The 20,581-nt window shown below is 35.2% G+C and overlaps 1 protein-coding gene across 4 annotated transcripts in view; it reads left to right on the plus strand.

Moving 5' to 3' along the window:
* Positions 1 to 72: 72 nt before the first annotated feature.
* The window catches only part of LOC103574771 (protein jim lovell), a 69,474-nt gene continuing 48,965 nt past the window's right edge, over positions 73 to 20,581 (plus strand). The window contains exons 1-2 of one of the 4 annotated variants that reach the window (XR_008404558.1): positions 73 to 704; positions 4,870 to 5,527. The gene's annotated coding sequence lies outside the window, so the exon portion shown is untranslated. Of the gene's footprint in view, positions 705 to 4,869; positions 5,528 to 20,581 lie in introns of those variants that run through there. The other 3 variants (XM_014445353.2, XM_014445354.2, XM_014445352.2) reach the window with 3 other exon arrangements.

Here is a 20,581-nt window from a genome sequence, read left to right on the forward strand (position 1 = left end):
TTGAATTCATTACCGCGCTTTTGAATTCGACCGGCAGGTGGCGCGCAAACTCACTCGTCCGCTGAGCGAGCGTCGGGAATGTTGTGCTGAAGTAATTAATAACTATTTAATTAGTTTTAGTTGTTTGTTATTTATTTTTTTGGAATAATGTTATATTTTATAGTGTAATAGGTGTGTAGAAGTGATTGTCATGACTTTTAAAGTGCACCGTCATTTAAATTCACGATACGTTAAACTAGTGTCGAGTAATTTTATAAATTAAATTTATTCAAGTGAATTTGTGATTTTTTTTTCTATTCAAAGACATTCAGTTTATTTTTTTCTGTGTTTCGAACTGAGGGTTTTTAATTATTTACATAAACCCGACTGATTTTGACCGTTGGAATTTGAAAATGCGCAAGTGCTAATGAAGCTATCGCGCATGCGCATTCAAATAATTTATTTCCCTCGCAATCATGGCGGCTGATTGTTGTTGCCGGTAAAACTCGTAATTACTACGTTGTTTCAATGCAATTACCAATCGGTTAAGTGTCTTTATATTATAAGTAAATCACGTTTGTTATTAATTAAATAATTAAATAATAATTTTAATTTACTCACAAGTGTCATTGGTGAAAATAATTAATTCGAGTCAATGGTATTTTTTTTAGACAATTTAGTGCCAGTGTTTATTTTTTCCTGGAATTTCACAACACTCGAGATTGGTGAGTCTTACTTTTAATTCCTATTCCTAAAAAAAATACTTAGGAGCAATTGCGACTAAATAATAAAAATATTATAATTAAAAAAATTAAAAAATTAATGTTTTTTTTTATAAATATTTATAACTTAAAATTTGTCTGATGTCTGTTACACTGACACTCGTAAAATATTTCCAAAATTAAAATTTTTGAGGAAATAAAAGAAATAGACTGAGACTATAAGGAAATCTGCGTAAGATGTAAGCTGAGAAAAAAAAGTTAAGAAATGAGGGGTAGGAAGAAAATTAAGCACAGCCCGGTAATTTGAGGTATTGATTTTTATAGTCTTGGCTGGCATATATTACAAGTCCTTTCCCTTTTCTTTATATCCATACATTTTTCTTTTCTCCACTTCTCCTCTTAAATTTTTTTTGTTCTCTTTCCTCAGCAACCCTCATCGCCCTCTTGTTACTCACTCCCAACTTTTTCCATTCGCTTAATTTAATCATTAATCATACATGTTATTAATTACCTCATACATAACTACTTTATTTGAATAATGATAATGAGATACGTACAATAGAGTCTAGACCAAATCACTTGAACCCAATAACCATCAGCAGTAGCAGTAGCAGCAGCAGTAGCAGCAAGTCAATAATAAACTAAATAAATAAAAATAGACAAGAGTAATGATGACTCTTGACACGATTATTATTTAAAATAATATAAAGCCTCCATAATATATCCAGTATATCATTGAATATATAATATATCGGTGTAAAGGTGACGATTCGGAAGAATACACTAGGGTAAATTGACAAAAGCCTCAAGGGAAATGGGATGGAAAGGGTCCCGACAGTCCCAATCCCACTTTTCGAGTATGCATTTATATATACATATCCTCACAAAAGATACACACATATATAATTCTTAAATATATTTACATCTTATATCAACATAATATATCTGCATGCTCATTTGAATATTATAAGTCGAATAAGACTGATTCATATGTGAGAAAATAAGGATTTCGCGGTTCGCTGCTCCGCGTGAGTGGCTCCGTTTTTATATTTCTCAACTCCAGCAACTTTGATCCTTTATTATAATTGGAAATATATAAATCTCCATCGACATATTATAATAGAGTATATGTTTGAATAAATAAAATATTAAATATGTGTTGTTATCATTTGGCAATTTGATCTCACGGTTATAGCTGTTTGTTTGCTAAGAGTATAAGCAGGAGCAGGTATAGGTGTAGTTACATTACATTAGTGAACTAGTGTAGTAAGGCATAATATAAGCAGAAGCAAGAGCTACTGATGACGAACGCTAAAGGGGGGAAGGCTGTTCGATTTAGTGCGGTGAACCGAAGCAACAGGTGCGAGAGAGTAGAGCAACTTGCCCTGATATATAAAACTACCTTACAAAAGCTCACGTATATTAAATCTATAGCTCGCATCGGGACAAATAACTTTAATCAGTGTATCAGGGACAATAAACAAATAAAGGGCTTATTCCAATATATTATATTATTTTTAGCTACACTTGTAATATTTATTTGACTGTTAAACTCTTGGATTAACACTAAATCGCTTTTGCCGAGTATATTTATTTCGTATGCGTGACTTTTAGATACGTGTATAAGATAACGCGCACGATTTGAGAATCATTTTTCACTGGCTAGGTGTCGTGTTCTATGGGTTATATATTTAAGTGTCGATTAACTTAATAATCCGATTTTTAAATTATTTATTCTACTCTACTTTTATATATAATTACACGATTATAAAGTCAAAAATGAAATTTATTTAAAAGTCTAGTGATATATGTATAAGAAAGATATATAGATGGAGGCATTAAATAATGATAATGATTATGATACACTTTTTATATGTTGTATTTATTTATTTTTGATTAAGAAGATACTCATCAACTCAATCACGAGAGGATTAATCGTTTGTGTCTGTATACGGATCGTTGATCCGATGACCTCCAATCGAGAATGCAGCCGTACTGTAGAGCCGTAGTACTTTTATTATTGTTTATTTTCTTTTCTTTTGTATATTATACCACATGGGAGAGTAAGGAAGAATTTATACGGTCTATTATTCTCATCGAGAAAACGCTGTCTCAGTTTACTCGTATCATTACACGTGTGTTATGAATGTGTTTATGTTCCCTATAGCCAACAATTTATCCAATATACAAGTGGATTTTATTTATATATAAATATCTCACAATTCGACTTTATATACATTCTGTTATAATATGGAGCTAGAGTTTTAGTACTGAAACAGAGAATAGATCTTGAGCTAGAAGAGGTCGTCACGCGTCAGAAGATTTTCATTTTTTGTTTCCTCGCAATCCTCGGCACTCTCACGCCGATTCTTTCCTTCGATTTTTACTGTTTTTCCTCGAATATCTTGTAAAATTTTTTTTTCCACTAAGAAATATGTAATTGTTGTATTAAATTATAATTATTACCCACGGGCGTTTAAAAAATTATTTTAAATTCTGTAAAATATATTTTACTGCACATTCGCATGTCAAGTTTTTAAAATATCTTGCCGATATTGATTATTTGCACGGTATAAATTATAAAAAAGACAATGTTGCAGTTTTACTTGAATTCAATCTATTATTTACGACAAAAAACTTCATTTATTGATTCATTTTTTCATTTACATACATGGTAAGACGTAAAACCGGAAGAGTCCAAAAAATCGACGTAATTCATTTTTATATTTGTGGCCCAAGAATAGAATTATGTACCGCCATATAATTCGATAATTTAATAATAACACAATGACAAATAATTATAAATGACAGATAAAAATTCTTAAAAATATTTTTAGCGAAATTATAGACGGAGTAATTACGATTAATTATATTTAATTACTTGTTGTTTTCACTAGTCGAAATATTTTCAAACGAGAAGATCTACGATAGCCGCAATTTAAAATAATTTATTGTCTGGTAATAAATAAATTTAAAAATAAAAAATTTAATAAAATAATATATTTGATATACAAAAGGGAAAATAAACAATTACAATAGATTGTTGTATGAGTAAAGTTTAATCTTGTTTTCCCTACTCGCGTAACGCAACACCGCGGCTCGAGTTGAGTAGTAGAGGTGTGTCCGGGTTTGTAGCAAACCGTTCAAAGGCCGTAGTGCGAGAAGTTAAGTCCGAGTATCACGAGCATCAGAAGAAGAGACTAACAAGAAGAAGATACTGAGGAGGAGGAGGACAAAGAATATATAGGGACGTGCATACCGCGGTGGGTCTCAACTTTAATACCATCTCAAATGCATTCATGGAAATATGAAATCTCTCGCAAAAAATATATTAATTTTTTTTTCTTTCTTTCTTTTCTGTTTTTTTTTTTTTTTTTGTTGCTACCGCACGAAAATTTCTTAAATATTTATTACTATTGAATAATGATAACAATAATAAAGTTTATCGCTGGGAGTTAAAATGGAAAATAAATAATAATAAGTAATAAATAAGCACGTGCGGATGCGTTTTCTCACGCGGTTCGCGGTCCAAAGAAACGTAGGTCTGTACGCAGCAAATTGAACGGATATTCGTATCGATGCATACCGCAGCCTTGCATACTGCATCAGTAGACCAGTTTATGGATCAATATATACTTGTTTTTGTTTTTATTATTTAGTATTTTTTTTAAGTGGATATCGAGATGATCCAATAGCCAAAATGATTGTCGGGCAGCAATGAGAGCGAGCGGTGTATCGATACGTGACTCATACACGATATATATCTTGCGGTATGAGCCGGCATATGTACGCCGGAGGCAGTTGCATCACGTACCTTTACTCTGTATTGCCGATACCATGAGCACATCATGTATTTTATAGACAGTAGAATCATATATCTATATATCTATATGTATATAGAAAGAGTAAGACAATAAAAGAAGAAAAGATATACAATACATGTGATATTAAAGAATAAGAAGACAGCTGTTTATAAATGGAAAGAGGGGAGAGGATTAAACCGGACCGTGATTCCATTTCAACCTTTCAATAATATCGTACGCGCCTCCTGTATGCAAGATATCATTCAATCCGTTATAAAACAAAGCAATGCCGCCCTTTTTAACTTTATAAATTTATTTATTAATAATGGAAAAAATTTTTTTCTTTAATTTATTTATTTTTTTAGAGAGAGGGTGGGAGAGATTTAAATGTTGACAAGTAACGGAAGAGGAAGTGCATGAACCCGAGAGGAAAGTGGTCGGTGTTAGGGCACGTCTGACTCACGTCACGTTACGGCAACGGCAATGGCAACGGCAACGGCAACACAAAACAGAGTATAAAGAAAAAGAGTGAGAGAGGAAGGCGACAATTAGGCCACTGCCCGTCCGTTTACGCGCGATCTTGAACGAGTACAACAAAACCGTGAGACGGAATTGAACAAGGATAAGGAACATTTACAGAGGATCTACAGAGGATCTACAGAGGATGATCGACTTGGGTATTGGAGCCAGAGAGTGAGATGGAGATGGGAAGAGGGAGGTTTTAACTAGACTTGGTTCGACTATTATATACAAGATAGAAGAGCAGTAAAATAACTATTGGTAGGAATAGAACCTCGTGTAGTATAATATGGTCTATGGGAAGAATGCAGACTACGTTAGGAAAATCGGTTTGCTGGGATATGGAGATATGCAACATTACAAGTAGTGTTGTGTGCAGTCAGATACTAGCATACTGACGCCTTTTACCTTCCACGAGATGTTTACTCGCGTGCGCCGACCTTTCAAGGGGGTCAGACCGATTCGACCTCGGCTTTTTTCTTTTTATTCTTTTATTATAACATATCCTTGTAAGCTTTTGTTTTTATTTATCTATCACTTTGATATTCTTTGCGTGCATAGATTAACTTAAATATCATGTTCATTTTTTTTTCATTTATTTATATTTTACTATCAATCAAAGTCATGAGTCTTTATTTTATAAATTATTAAATTACGTTTAAAAAAAAAAAAAATAATAATAATAGTAATAAAATTTTTATTTGTCTGAATTCGAGATGTAAATTTTTTATATGTGAGTTTACGTAACACGAAATAGTTTGTCGTAAAAATAAAGATCTGTTAAAAAATTGTTGTCTTGGTTAGTCTTGGTACATTCATACGTAAATATATAATATATATAAGAGTGGAGTAGAGTATACTCTTTACTCTATATAGTAGAGTGGAGTGGCTTAAAAAGAAGCAAGTGTTGGTACGTTACGGATATGACTTTTCCGAGAATAGTCGTTGAGAGCAAAATGGTAATTGGAGAAACGATGCACCACAACTAAATTGCCTTATGCTTTAGTTGAGTAAAGTCGAGGCAAAGTGGCAAGCGAATGCCAACCAGAGTACAATAAATATATCGGGCATAGAAAAAATATTTCACATCCATCAATCTATATCTATATATTTGTGTTTTGATGTTTTTCAGTGAAAAAAAAAAAAAAAAAAATGATGACATTTTAATTGTTTAAACTGGCGGATTATTTTTTAATCAGCGAAATATTTCGTCGACTGGAATATAAGATAAAAGAAAAGGAGCGGCAGGGGCAACGTCACCTAGACTATGGGTTGTAGCGTTCAGCGTTCAGCTTCAGCACAGTGATTACGAGGCTGATTGGGCCGCGCGTGATGAGACGGCGGCGTCCTGCCGACCGACCACAAGCTCGTGACGAACGAGCATTGGCTTTTCTTATTTATTCGCGTCGAGGCCCCTGAGTTTTAAAATAAAAATTTTAGCGACCTGGCGACTAAACGCGGGAGGATGTGGGGTAATGTGGGGAACTCGTCCCGTCTTTAAGGGAGCCAAGGGTGTGGATCAGGATAAAGAGGATCTGAGGTACTGAGTTTGTACTTGAGATAAAAGAGTAACAAGGATAAATATATCTATATATCTATATATATATAAGAAGAGAGTAATCGTACGCGAAAACGAAAGAAGCCGCTTTAGCTTGTGACTATAATTTTATATCGCGGCTCTCTCTACTCTCTGCTACCGCGAGGGGTGCTGGTGCACCAGCTCACCAGCTCACCAGAAGCCACGCCCACTCTGTGTGTCCCCGACCGAGAGACAAGTTGAGAGTTGACTTGAGCGCCGCCGCTGCCGCTGCTACTGTATACTCTTTTATATATATATATATATATATTATTTTTTTTTTTATCTTATTTTTATTATTATTATATTCCATCTCTCGCGCACTTTTATCGAATGCGTGGTTACTTAAATATTTTTTACGCGGCATAATACTTTTATGTAGTAGACAGAATTGTGTGTATGGGATTTGGATGGTTGTGTTTTATTGTATGTCGTGTTGATACTCATTCTGTTTAGCTGAAGATTGTATATGTTGGAGTAGAATGTAGTAGAGTGGAGTGGGTAGTGCACAATTGGTGAATTCAACTTCTTACTCTTTCTTGCGGGTCTTAACTCTTGTAAGGCGCGCGGCACAACTCGAATCCGCTCAATTTCGCCTGACGCCAAGCGGCGACCGCAACGCGTGACTGCCTAACTGCTTTTCGTTTAAGTTTTAAGCTTGAGACCACGCCAAAGATAATGGCCTTTCGTTGTCTCTCTTTGGGTTTAACTTAGGAAATCTTGGATCAAATAGTGTATACACGCTTTGAGTTATTATTCTGCCGGGAATATATATTTTTCTTCAATCATCTCGCTTGTTATTATTTGCTATACGTATTATTTATTTACATTACACGGTTTACTCATTTTTTATGTCATTTTAATGTATGAAATATCTTTTTATTTATTGTGGAAAATTATTGTCACAATAATTACATTTTTATTTTTATAAAGTTATTTAAGAAATTTTATAAATGAAAATATTCAAAATTACTTACTTTCACTTTTTTTAGACGATTATTAAAAATTATTATTTATTGTAAAAAAAAAAAAAAAAAAAAAAAAAAAATGTATTGTCTGACTTGATGACTGAAAAATGTATGAAATAGTTTTGATAATATATAAATATATAATTTGAAAATAATAAGAGAGACAAAAGGAGTGATTGAATCGGATGAGGTCAACGATCTCGTGTCCCGGTGATCCTCAGAGAATACCAGAGCACACACGATATACAAGATAGCTAGTGTAGTGTAATGCAATGTATAAGTCGAGAGTTTCTGCTGTAGTTCTTGTGTGTTCAGATCTCAAGTAGAGAAGTTAAGACTCCAAGAGAAGATTATTGTGCGGCAGGAGGCCAGGCCACGACCCCGGGCGGCCACGAGCCTCAGTCCAACATCTGAGCACACATACGTGTATTTTATTCTTTATATAAATATGTATATATATATATCTCTTACCTACGTGATCGCGAGCAGAACACAATGCCCATCATTTCTTAATCGCTCGAGTGCTCGTGCAATCCACGCATTCGATCTTCTTATTTTCTCATTTTTTCTTATTTTTTTTTTCTTATTCTCTATTGTTTATTATTACTCTATAAATATTATTTCCAATCGCTCACTCGCGGTTATTTAAACTGGAAAATAAAATTTAAAAAAAAACCATTGGGTTGATAAGTAAAAGCTGGAGATTTCAACGCGCGACTTGCGTACCTCATTCCATATAAAGTCCTCCCTCATTTTCCCCATTCACTCCCTCTTGGAAACCTCTTTTCATCCCTCTCACTCATCCCCTGGCTCACCCTTTCTAGTTTTACCCGGTTCGCTATTCACCCACCGCCACCCCGCCATTTTATATACGGGTCCATGGTCAAACCCGCCCCTCATATATCTCACTCTTAAACTTTTTTTCTTATTTTATCTCACTCACGCTTTTCCACGATCCTTTACCATATCACACACCACTATTTATTTATTTATTTATTTATTTTTTTCTGAGATTACGGTTGGCTAAAGAGACATGGATCGATGATCTACCGGTACTTTTAATCGATCCATCGGGCCACGAAGGAGTTAATTGTCTTGACAATCGTCACATCTTTTCCTCTTGGTTAGTCAAAAGTTTCACTTCAATTTTTTTTTTTCAAAACTTTCTTTGTTTTAATTTTTTTTTCTTTATTACCAATAATTTCATATTTATAAAAATATTTCATCATAAAATTTTTTATCAGTTTATTTAAGAAATATAAATTTTTTTAAACAAAATCTAAATGAAAAAAAAAATTTATGGCATTTTCTAAAATAATTTTCTTCCTGTTAAGAAAAAATACATAAAAACTCACATGGTTTTACAACAAAAGTATACAATAATTATTAAAAAAAAAAATTAAAAAACATACATTACTTTCTACTCACATATATTACTACAAAACAATGAATAACCGCTCATACATATAAAATGTGCATACATTATATTTACGTAAAAAATGAAAAAAAAAAAAAAGAAAAAAAAAATCAAGACAAAGGATTTTTCCCAGCATGCACACTAGCAACAATCGCGAGATTGTTCATCTATATGGAATAACTTTTTCTGTAAAGATCCTCAATCGATCAGTAAAAATAATAATAATAAAAAATTAAAAAAAAATTGAGTAAAGTAAAGCAAGATATATAAATTGTAAGACTGTGTGGAAGGTTTTTACGACCAATCAGTTTTAAATTTCTTCCTCAAAGTCATTTTAACTCCATTTCCATGAACAACCTGCTTTAACAATTACGTCTATCACTCTTATATATTTATATAAATATAGCTAGTTAAAAGTATTAAATAATAACATATGTTATGAGTAGAGAATGTATAGAAAAAAAAAATATATATATCTATGGATATGTTTTTATTGTTGATGATAAAGCAAAAAGAGATCCGGTAAAAGACAGAAACCTTTCACTTCGTGGTCCAGGGAACACGAGGTTCGAACTCGATGGTACATCATGTTCCCACAAGTGCATCGAGGCCAGTTTTAAACATTCAGACAGACACATACACTAGCCATGCCCTTTTCACCTGTTTTATTATTTTATTTTAGAGTATTTTTTAAAAAATAAATATATATTTATATAAATTTATATGGATGGATGGTTGATATATTTATGATTGCATGTAGAAATGTAGCCAAGCGCTCAGTTATCGGTAATAAAATAGCGCCCAAGTACTTATGCTCTATGATTCTGAGTGGCTAAAAATATTTTGTTAACCCTTTATACATATATATATTGTATATTTTTACACTTGCAAGTCACGGTATCCTTTATCTAGCGGTCTAGTAGAGGATCCTCTTATTTTATTTTATTTAATCGAAAGATATTACCATTTTATAACTACAAATAATTACTAAAGAAATATTAATTGTGTAAAAGGAAATAATAGTAAAAGTTATAGTCAGTTATCTAAAATATAACTCAAAGTAAAAATGAATAATAAAAAAATCTAAATTACGTCTTAAAAAAAGTAAAAAAGTAAAAAGGAAAATAGTGAGTACTCGTTTCTGAATCTACACAAGCGAATATTTATATTATACGGATGGGCAAGGCTAGTCCGTCCTTTGGAAGGCGAAGACAACGCCCTTACTTATACCTGTATGTCTGTATATATAAAACCGGGTGAACTTGGGGGTGGAAGAGGTTGGGGGAGAGTAAAGATGAGAAACGCTGGGTACTAGGGTTCGGAGGATGAGATATACGTGGTGGTGCTGGTAGTGATGGTGGTGGCAGCAAGGTTTTTCCTTTTTCCTTTTTCCTTTTTCCTTTATTATTTAGCATGAGCGTGAGCAGGACCGAGTGATTCTCGAGAAAATAGTTAAAAGAGTGGGGGCCATTGCGGGGTGACGGCAGTGAAGGAAGAAGCAGAAGAAGACGAAAGAGGCGGTGGTACGAATGTAGATGAGGAAAAAGAGGGCAAACGGTTGATGCTCGTGGTGGTAGTGGTAGTTACTGGTGGTAGTAGATGGGTTGGACCCCTCGTCGGGGGGGTTGCTGGCGATGTATAAGCAGCAGAAGAAAGCGTGGGTCGATTAAAAGTAGCGAGGGTGTTTCTCCTCTCGTTACCGTATCTCCTGCGCAATGAGTGCAAGTGAGATCTGATGATGATTTTACTCTTACTCTTACTCTTACTCTTACTCTGGTGGCGCAGTCGGTTCCGTTGGCTCTTCTGTTGGCTCTAGATGGTCGTCGGTGGGAAAACGAGAAGAGAAAACGTACGATGAGGGGGGTACACTGGTATACACCAGCAACCGAGGGACTTTGACGTTGTTGCCTGTAGTAGTGAGTATGAGGGGGATGCTTTGCTCAAGAAAAACGGGGAAAAGACGTTGAGCGAGTGCTAAAGATGTAAAACAAACATAAAAGAGGAAGACAGAGCTGCGGTTCCGATCTACTCTACTGGGGGTTGAAAATTCTTTACTAATACATTTACATCTACATCTACATCTACACCCAAATTTACCTCTGCCTTTGCCTCTCTGACTATGAATCTGACTCTGACTCTGACTCTGACTATGGCACTATGTAGTGGATATAAACCAGGGGGATCAGAGGGACACTGAGGAATCTTGAGCTTAGATTTAAGGAAAGGGTTAAATGAATATTTTTTATTTCGCTGATGGTTATTTTTTGTCAATAATGTGAATTTATTTAGAGTTAAAAATAAAAAGCAAAAGCTCTGGAAAGAGGAAAAGGATATCCGAGTCCAAGTAAATTTTAATTCGAAACGCGATCAAAGAATTGAGCTAAGGGGTTGATGCTATTTCTTGCGATTATTACGAAACGTAGTCGCATCGACGGTGTCTCCGATCACCTGGAAACTTTCTTGAGGGCATGGTGTGGAGTTTAAGGAGCAAGAAAGAGCAAAAATAAAATAAAGGAGTTTCGGTGAGAGTAAGAGTTGTGAGTGAGTGAGTGAGTGAGTGATTCGAAGAGAGGGAGGGAGGGAGGGAATGAGCCAGAGGAAAAGAGAAGTCAAGAGTCACGGATTCAATCTCCAAAGCAGTACACGAACCCTTGGTTACAGCTGCCTCTTCAGGGGTTGAACTTTAATTTAACGCATCGTAGAGCGCATCTCCACTGAAGATTTCTATGAGGTAAAACATCGACACGAGTTTGCTGTATGAGAAGATGTATTTTATATTACTAGTTCTTAAATTTACTCTTCGATAACGGTTACTGTTTTTATTTTTATTTTTGTTTATATGTATAGAGAGTTTTTGATGGTCGGACTATTGAAATTTACGTTTTGCTGCTGATACGGAGCTGATGGTAGAGAGCTGTATTAAATATAATTAAATTTATTTTTTTATTTTAGATTTTATTTGAATTCTGAGTGGAGAAATATATATGTATATATATATATATTGGATGTTAAGTGATCTTGATTTCTTTTATTCGCGGTAGTCTAGGTCTTTTGCACTTCTGGTTTCAACGAAAAAAAAATAAAGTTGAATAAAAAGCTAGAAGTAATAACGAAAATGAGGAAAAAGAGACTCGAGAGGGTCGAGGCTTTTCCACGAAGACGATTAAATCTGTGAATGAACCGGGCAAGAGTTGAGAGACGATAGCAAATGGCGAATGAATGGTTTCGCTGCTTTTCGTTCTCCAGTTATTTCATTTTACATTTTTTTACTTATTTTTGTAACTTATTTTTCTTCAGACCGATTCTCTGATCCTTTCTAATTATGTCATAACCATTTTTAACCAATGCCCACTTTAGTTTATCCTTTTATATTTTTTTAAAAGTCGGTTAGCTTTTTTTTAAATATTTTTTTTTTATCGAGATATGGAGTTTCGGGTTTTGTTTATTGTGAAGGAGTTGTACAAATCTCGAAAAAATAATATATATATATATGAAGGAGGCGAAAACGCAAGTATGCGTTCTACTCATCCGCAGAAATCATGACTCGAGCACTATATTTTCTTCTTTGTCTATCTTATTCTTATTGTTATTTTGTTGAGTTTACTCAAGACTGAAACAGAGACCAAGACTAGAGCCCCGAGTTGTTTCATGGACCACGGCCACAGCTATTGTTCCTTGAACCCCACTGTAAAATCATCCTTGTACATTATGACCAAGACTCAAATATATATATAGATTATTTTTCAAGACAATTCATCATATAAGTATTCCTAAGATGCTCTTCATTTTTGCATTCTATAGTGATTAAGAAATTTTTAAATTTTCCGCTATAAAAATTTTTACTCGACGAATTGTATTTCGGAGAAAATTCGGCTGGAGAACAAATCGTTTTTGAAGGATAAATAGACTTTTTAATACTTGTATTTTTATTTCCAACATCTCTTGTAACGAAAATAATAAAAAAAAATTAATTTCAGCGAGTTTTGGTGAAGGAGCAAAAACATTACCGCTGATGGTGATTTTTAAAACCAAAGTACCCGCAAGAAGATCAAAGACTCGGTTATACTCTTAGACTTTAAGAAAATTTTAAAGCTTTTCTTCCAAAGCTGATACTCGAATTTCATTTTATTTTACTTCAACACCAAATTAAATATATTTTCTTTTCAAAGAATTTTAATGTTAAAGCCAAGATATTTTAGCGACAAAGTTAATTTTATATTTACGCGATAAAAGATCGAAGTCTCATAGTTGCTGACAACATCCGGTGAATTAAGACAAATATATATAAAACCATTGTGCTACTGGCAATCGAACATTTTGAGTGATTTTTTATAATTTGTCATTGATTGAAAATTGAAATATATAGTAAAGATAGAAGTCATTGACTCAGCTTCCGGTTTAACTCTGGATATGCTTCTCACCGTTGTCTTTCTTGTGCACGGTCTTTCTCTCTCAAAGTCTCGATTTCTTGCTCACTTACTCAGTCAATCAAATAAATAAACCCTTCTCTCTTCTTTGTCCTTTAATTCACAATATCCGTGAATGCATCTATCCTTCGCCGTGACTAAATCCCAGGCTATACACTTGTGTTATACACTTTACTAAGTATTATATATACATATACCTGAGATATTAATCTCAGTGGTAGTTAGATGAATGGCAGTATTTCGGAGGCTTGTGAATTAGTAACGCGATCGTTTCTGACGCGCCTCCAATTCGATGCGTCTCTATTTTCGTATCAAGATCTCTATAGTACTTTCTTTACACTAAATTATATCCATTCACAATTATTTTTTTCGTTTCTTTCAATACTTTATTTGTTGACACTTGGCTGAAAATTAGAGTAAACATTAAATTTAATTGAAAACCAAAATTTTTTAAAGCGGGAAAAAAATTCTTGCCCGCCAAATTTAAAAACTAATCTGACAAGTATTTTTCGAATCACGTGAACAAGAAACTTGGCGAATAATTCGCAACTCAAAACTTATTGATGATAAAGTATTTAGAAAAATAATATATGAGAAAATCAGGAAATGTATAGGATTTATTTAGCAGACTGTCTTTTTAGTATCAGAGTAATTTAAAGAGAGTTTATCGTCAATAAAACTAAAAAATGTTTATCGCAATAAAAAAAAAAAGCATAAAAAATGTATAATTTTGTTGGAGGAAAAATAAGATTTTAGTGTCTGAATGATTGGCATACGAGTACATAGCCCGTATATGTAATTGTATATGGCCTCCTGTTTTACGACGACAATTATAGTTATATATCTTAGTGGAACGAGGACACGGACATACACGAGTCGTGTATATGAGTATCGAATTTTCCTTACCTACTCGAGTTACTCGGGCGTTACTTTATTTAAGAGTTTACAGATCTTTTAAGTGATACCAATAGTTTATTAGTTTTATAATTGACTAGTTTGCTTTGCTGAATCACATACACACACATTATACATTAAATATATAACATTGACAACAGTTGTACAATGGACACCTCACTCATTTCCTCATGTAATTACAAGACTGTTTAAAGGGCCATAAAAAAAATTCTTCCTGCATTTATTTAAAAAATAAAATTGCCATGTCGGAAATTTTTATGATTCTGTAATTTCAAATTATTCACAATAAATTTTTCCAGATTCCAAATGATATGTTTGATGTTTGTATATTAAAGTTTATAATAGTTTTAAGGAGTGAGGGACCGAGGGAATGAAGGAGTAGAAATCGATAGAAACGATAAATGTAGAGGCTGTTTAGTTTGAAATTCCAGGAGCTCGTGTTATGTTAGAAGCCAATAGTTCCAGGTATTACATGCTCGGTTACGGCAAAGTCTTTTATGTCAGCAGCAGCAGCAGCAGCAGCAACACACAGGCGACTACGTGTTATGTGAATAACACAGACAATAACAATACTCGTGTACCATACACACGCTGACTCACATCCTTCATCATTAAATGCATACTTTCTTGTATTTTGTTGCTAGGCTACGATTCAAGTCCACGAGTCTATTTTCTATTGTTTTAGAATACTAATAATCATGCTGCAAACTACTTTTTTTTCTTTTTTTTGTTAAACAAATATATATTTGTAGTTACGGTGCAATTATGAAAAAAAAAAAAAAAAAAAATCTAGAAAACTCACGTGCATATTAATGGCAATAATGCTTAAAATTTTATTGTTTATTTTTTTTATTGCTTTGTATGTATTGACATTGTTTCAACTGTCATTATCATAAATCCGTAATTACTCAAGTTTTTTTAACTAAAAAAATTTTCTATTCTTTTTAAATTAGAAAAAAAAATGTAAACTATTAACAGTTGAATCTAGAAGTAATGCAACATCTCACCTAAGTCAGAGTTAAATAGATCGCGACATTAAAAAAAAAAAAAAAATAGAAACTGCAGCAAATAGTATTGTCCATACATTCGCCGTTGGTCCGTGACAAGATCCCAGCAGGTGGGATAGTCCACCTTAAGCTTGTACTTGTAGAGAATCTCTATCGCTGTCTCTGTCTCTCTACACACCGATGATGATAACGTGGAAAAGAGCGCGGGGGAGGTGCTGCCGGAAGCGGGCAGGTGACTGGTAGTTCCGCTCGATCGAACGCTGTTCCGCGCCACGGGGCCCGAAGATCAGTCGGTGTATAATGTTCTCTACTCTCTAGAAGCATCAGAGCCTCAAACTAAACCTTAAACCTCAACAATACACTTCCCCACACATCCTTACTCTTATCCCTATCCCAGAGCACACACAAACACTAGAAAAAGGAAAAAAAAAGTTAAACTCGAACTGGAGTTAAAACTCGCATACGTGCAGATCCACTGACCGACGTCCGGTCTCTCTTTTATTCTTCTTCACTTTGTTATTATTATTTTCTTATTCTATTCTACCATCCGTGCATTTTATTTCTTATCCTTTTGCCCTCGCCAGTGACTTTCAACGGGTCCCTTCACGGTCGAGCCGACAAAACGTTCATGTTACCTTTTTTTTTTTTTTTGTTTTTTTCAAACATTTTCTCTTTTTTATCTTATACCCCTCACATTATTTTCTCTATAAATTTTTTTTTGCATCACTTGTGGGAGGAAATTTGTGGTTTTGTCATAATAAAAAATTATTTAAAATTATTAACTCAATGGTTAATTCAAAAGTCACTTGTAATATTACGGCGCAGATCAACCAGCAGCCAGAAGTCAGCGAGAAATAGAGAGTTTTGTTAATTTTTTATTTTAAATTTAAATTGAATTTACATGCCGATGATTGATACTTTTGTAAATGTCGTGAAAATAATAAATTCCCATGCACCGAGATACTAAATCGTGATGACGGATAACGTTCGCATCGTGGCGGTTATTCAGCTTCTCTACGATAATGAATACAGAGTTTAGTAGTGCCTGGCAGTATGCCTAGTATGTAATATAATCAACTATAACACAACTATCGGATAGGATAGGCAATAGAATAATGATATAGACTATAAGTCGAATAGTCGAATAGTCCGACTCGTTGTGTATATTGGTTTAGTGGCCTGGGACCTATAATCCGGATAATTGATACCAGAATCGCTAATTCCCAAATGATCAGACATGACGCTCGTGGCATTAGAACATAACGCGGTATCTCCTTCTTTATTCCTTCATTTCTCTTTTTATTTCTTCCCGAGTATCGTATGCTGCAAACGAGTTATTTGCATCAAATTGAACTGTGCGCCCTTTGTGATGGAAAATACTTTTAAATGTTTCCTATGCCTTGTTTTATATTGTGCAACCAAACGATCCATGACCTGACTTACAAATTTCGTTTCCTTCTCTAACAATTTTATTCATCAATTTTTAAATCATAATTTTAATTGTTTACTTTTAATAAAATATTAACAATAAATGATTTATACATATTTTATCTGGTGCTAATTAGCACTCAACAATCACTTTTACACTAAAATATCTACTTAAACTTTAAAGTTTCCATACGTATTCATAAGTCAGGGTAATGTAAATTATTAAGTCGTACACAAGTTAAATCCTCAGTGTTTATAATACCGAGACATTTCTCATTGTCATTTATTCCGTTTTGTTTATTTATTTATTTATTAATTTTTATCTAAATTATTAAAAACAAATATGAATGTAATGTTTCTGCTGATTAGGCGGAATATATGTTACGTGAAGTGACAATTAATAAATATATATAATATTATAAATTCAATTAAGGTGAAATCAGTTGAGACAACACGTCAATTAGCTGTCGAGATTGCAGCATCTTGTTGTGAATTTACAAGCGTTGCATATATTTATAAATTAAGAGAAAAAAAAAGAGACGGATGTAGTAGGAATAAATAAAAAAAAGGAAAAAAAAAAAATGGCGGACTCACGGCATTTACTAATTCTCATTGCGTCTTTAGATAACGTCTTCACTTAAATATATATACATCTTACAAAGACAAAGAAATACCCGTCATCTATATATAAAATAATCAGATGATGAGGGATGAGAGCTCCAGAGCTCGGAAGGAGGCAAAAGAGATAAAGGGGTGAATGCAAGTGAGTCAGTGTCTTATAAAGAAGGAGGATAAGAAAAAGTAGAAAAGGACAAAAATATATAAAAAGGGTAAAAGAGTTGAGTGTAGAAGCAGTATGAGTGGGTGTTCTCTACTCGAACACGGGACTACCAATTCCCTTAGATCCACCACCAGCAGCAGCACAGCCTTCTCCACCTCCTCAAAAAAGAGTATTTAAAGTGACGTCACGAGTTTTCCCAGAGTACTGTCGTAGTCTACTCTAGTCTTTCTCTCGGTGGCATCCACTCGGTTGTACTCTACGAGTTGAGTGCGAGGCCAGCGGGGAATGTGTAAGGGAAGCATGGGAATGACGCCGGGAGGAACGTCGAGGAAATGCTTTAAGACGCTCAATATAAATACGCGATGGGATGAAGGGGAGGGGAGGGTCGCGGATGGAACAAGTTGAGAAAAAGGGTTGTTTCCCTTAGCTAAAGAAGAAGCAGAAGAAGAAAACGATGAAGAATAAGAAGAACCAAGTAAAAGCAGTAGGGGCGCAAGAGACCAATGGACGGGGTAAAATAAGAGGGAGACGTTTTCTCGGGGACTCGAAAGAAGAAAACTACTCACCCCTTTTCTTGCTTACCCTCGCTCTCGCTGTTTAATTGCATCTTACTTTCGAATTTTCCGCGTGGAGCTATCGATCGAGACACGCGAAAGGGGCTTCGTTTGCGTCTTATCTCCGACGGCCATCCCACCCACCCAACCTCCGAACAACCCATCTCTAGTTCTTTCTCGCCTCTTCTTCTGCCTCTTTTACTTCTTATACTTTTCAGTCTCATCCTCCTTATCCATCTTTTTCTTATTCCCCTTTCCCTTTCCCTTTTGCCTCTTCTTCTACTTTTACTTCTTGTTCTTTATCTTCCTCATTCACCCTCTCAAGTCCACCCCGGGCCACACTGGCATCGAGCAAACCCGCCGGTACTCACCCCGACTCCGCGCCCTACTAGAACACGCTCACCCTTATAGACTATTTAAAACTACGCACGGAGAGCCCTTTCTTATTCGTCCTCGTTCCCGAAAACGACGAGCCCAAGAGCTATAGGGCTGACTATTTTACAGAGGGCTCTTTCTCTTTTAATTTAGCCGAAAAAAAATTTTTCACAACTTGTTACTTTTGATTTTAGTCTCACTCTTTCATTAAACCCATGACTAATTTCACCAAAAATCCATAGGCCAACTTTCAATCTCTGAGGAACAAGAATAAGGATTCCAAGGAAATTTAAAAAACCTGATGAGGATAAGAGGACAATGTAATATCGGTGACGCTGCACAAAGTGCGATTAATCCCAGCATACAAACGCATCACGCATCGCAGAATTATAGTAAAAGTGAGCAAAGCTTCATCTTTTGAAATTCCCTCTGGTCCAAGTCGAATAAGCCCGGAGCTTTTTGTCCCAATTTTTACCCTCTCAAAAATATATACATATATATATATATTTGTATCCTGACTACTATATAAGAAAAGGCTATTATTTATTCTTCATCTCCTTTGTTTCATTCTCTCGATAATTACACGAAACATTTCGTATAAGCCCTCCTAAAATTTAAAGCCCCTTCTGCCAAAAAAACGTCCTCCAAACCCATCAATACAATAAGCAATAAAACAAAAAATCAAATTAAAAAAAAAAAAAAAAAAAAACAATATTCATTCATATCATAAATAAAAAAAAAGAGTACATTTGCCTACTTTGAAAACAAAATCGCGAATAATTTTCTCCATGGTGCTCGGGCTCCGGCGTTACTTTCGCCCCTTTATATTTTTAATCAATCCGTCACTGGGTTGGGGTAGTTGCCGCGGGACGCGGAGTTTTGCGGGGTCCGTGAGAGTTAAAGAAGGGAGTCGTGGGGGGTGTGCGAGCGCGAAAGCATTACCGAGAAAGCTCAAGAACAAGAGTGAGTGAGAGTCGCGGGGGTTGGGGACGGAGAGTAACGCGGGGTGGTTTCTTCCTTAGTTCCCTTCCTCGCGGCTCGTATTTAAAACCTCGGGGCTGATGAACGCTCCTACTCATACCAAGCAGCTAACAGCAGCAGCAGCAGCAACAGCAGCCTACCCTCTTACTCTCATGCTCTTACATTAGAGTAGTAGAGGAGCAGAAACCCACCGCCGAAGTAAAGCTACAGCCTCAACTCATTTTCTTTCTTTCACTCTTTCTCTTTCTCACAACATCTCCCCCTAGCGCAGTCTACTCTACGTCGTTGCTCAGCGTCTTTTCCTCTTCTTTACTACCGCCACCCCCCATCGACAATCCCGGGCTCACACGTACACCATCACACAGTCACTCATCAGACGTCCAACACACATATACACAATAATATATGCATATATATCTTGACAATGTGGTTTAAATGTAGACTGTCGTGGCCCTAATGCACTAGTTGTAGTAGCCCTGATGTTGATGGGATGCTCTTCTGTCCTCCGTAACCCTCGTACAGGGCCTACACCCTACATGCCATCCTATATCTTAGCTCTTGACACTCAAGAGCCGGCGACTGGACCCCCTAAAATCTAGTGTAAGAAGAGGACCCGCCAGTGGTTCCTAGTGCCAGAGTACTTGCTCACCGAGGGTTGTCCAAAAGCTCCAAAAGCTCCAAAAGTAAGGGCCTTGGCAATAAGAGTGCCTGAGTGATATCTACCTCTGGGTGCCTCAAGATTAGCTTACCAGTTGTTCTATTCCCTTATCCCTTATCCCTTTCTTTACTCGCTAGTTCAAAACACTTTTGTTCAGCTTTTTGTCTCCATTAAACCATTTCTACCTACAATTATTACCCACTTGCGTATTTTCGTTCCATTGTCTTTTTAACGTACATAATAATAGTGCGTTAAATAGAAAAGACGCCGTGCTGAGTTTGTATCAGGGGGAGGAAGAGAGAACTAAAAGAAAGGGTGAAACTAGAATAGAGTTTTGTTAACGGAATATTAGAAAAGGGGTAGTCGTTAGCAAATGTGCTACGCGTTTTGTATGTTTTAGGTTACGTAAAAACTATAACGCGCTGGTTGCCTGATGTAGATGCTTGCGTGTCGATGGCATATCTCTCTATT

The sequence above is a fragment of the Microplitis demolitor genome, chromosome 2, assembly GCF_026212275.2.
Source record: "Microplitis demolitor isolate Queensland-Clemson2020A chromosome 2, iyMicDemo2.1a, whole genome shotgun sequence".
Lineage (NCBI taxonomy): Eukaryota > Metazoa > Arthropoda > Insecta > Hymenoptera > Braconidae > Microplitis > Microplitis demolitor.